Source organism: Trichechus manatus, unplaced genomic scaffold, assembly GCF_000243295.1.
Source record: "Trichechus manatus latirostris isolate Lorelei unplaced genomic scaffold, TriManLat1.0 scaffold00116, whole genome shotgun sequence".
Taxonomy (NCBI): Eukaryota; Metazoa; Chordata; class Mammalia; order Sirenia; family Trichechidae; genus Trichechus; species Trichechus manatus.
In genome coordinates, this window is record NW_004444052.1 from 5,347,504 (window position 1) to 5,349,090 (window position 1,587).

Here is a 1,587-nt window from a genome sequence, read left to right on the forward strand (position 1 = left end):
CATAAAATATATATCTATATAGTCCATGTTAAAAATACATACTCTACGTTTATTTCTGTTTCCATCTTTATCTATCTGTCTATCTGTCTATCTCTCTCTCTCTCTATCATCTATCTAACCCACCTAGAGGTGCCTCGGAGAACAGCCTTGGCAATCTGCCTCTGAAAGGCCACAGCATTCCAAACCTTATGGAGCAGTTCTATTCTGCACACATGAGGTCACCATGAATGGAATCGACTCAATGGCAGCTAACAACAACAATATATATTTAACACGGAATTCTTGCTTTTGGAGAACCTGTATTGTTCATTTGTGAGAAGTCGCTAATTAAACCAAGAATTTTTCTAATAGTACCTTTAAATCACAAAGCATTTAATGCTTTTTTGTGTCTTTGTCATACGTTGTCTCATGTGATCCTCACTGGGGAGAATGTTTATCTTCAACTTGCAAATGAGCAAATAGTCGCTCAGAGAGACTAGAAAGCTAGTTTATGACATTGAAGCATAAAGAAGATGGTTATTTTCTAGTGTATTGTTTGTTCTAGAGTCCTACTATGTGCTGTTGTTATTGTGTGCCATTGAGTCGATTCCGACTCACAGTGGCCCTATAGGACAGAGTAGAACTTCTCATAGGGTTTCCAAGGAGGGGCCGATGGATTCGAACTGCCAACCTTTTGGTAAGCAGTGTGAGCTCTTAACGCTTCACCACCGGAGCTCCTACTACGTACTAGGCGTTGTTTTTGATGTTGGAATTCAGCAGTGAACAAAGAGAGAACATCTCTTGGCTTCACAGAGCTTGCGTTCTGGTGAGGGAGGAGACCAAATGGAGTCATTTTTCTAGAATATGAGAGGGTGGTAAGTACTGTGGGCAAAACCAGAGTAGGACAAGGGATAAGAAGTCTTGGAAAGTTGAGTTTATAATTTGAGATAAGCTGGTTAGGAAAGGCCTCACTGGGGAGGAGATATTTGAGCAGAGACTTAAAGGGGGCAAAGAAGAAGTCACAAAGCTCTCTGGAGGAATAGCAGAAGGAACAGAAAGCGCCAAGGCCTCAGGTGGGAGGAAGCTACATGTGGCTGGAAAAGGGGGAAAAGTTGATTTGAACAACCTGCCTACCAACGAGTTATTTCACGTTACAGAATTTATGTAACAGAGAAGACAGACCACAGTGTCTACACTTCTGGGCTGGCATACGTCACATGTACGCATGCATTTGCTCTGTTTTGGTTTCGCTTCACTTTATTTGATTCGGTGCCTGCAAAATGCTGTGTGGATGTTTTTATGAGCCTGAGACAATTTACCACCAAGCTTGCTAGAACTCTAAAATATGTTTCCAGTTTCAGAAAACCACAAATTATTTAGCAAAGTGGCAAGGGAATGGAGGTCATTGAGATCATTTCTTACATGATTTTAGTCTTCCTTTCTGGGCCCTCAGGTCACCCAGCCCTCGAGTGACGTGGTCTGTAGATTGATTCAATAACGGGGACAAAAAGATGAAAAGTGGTGAAAGTTGTCAGCTGCCGTGTTGCTCTGTTTGCCTGCTTTTTTTTTTTTTTAATTGCAATGATTTTTTTTTTTAATACATTTTAT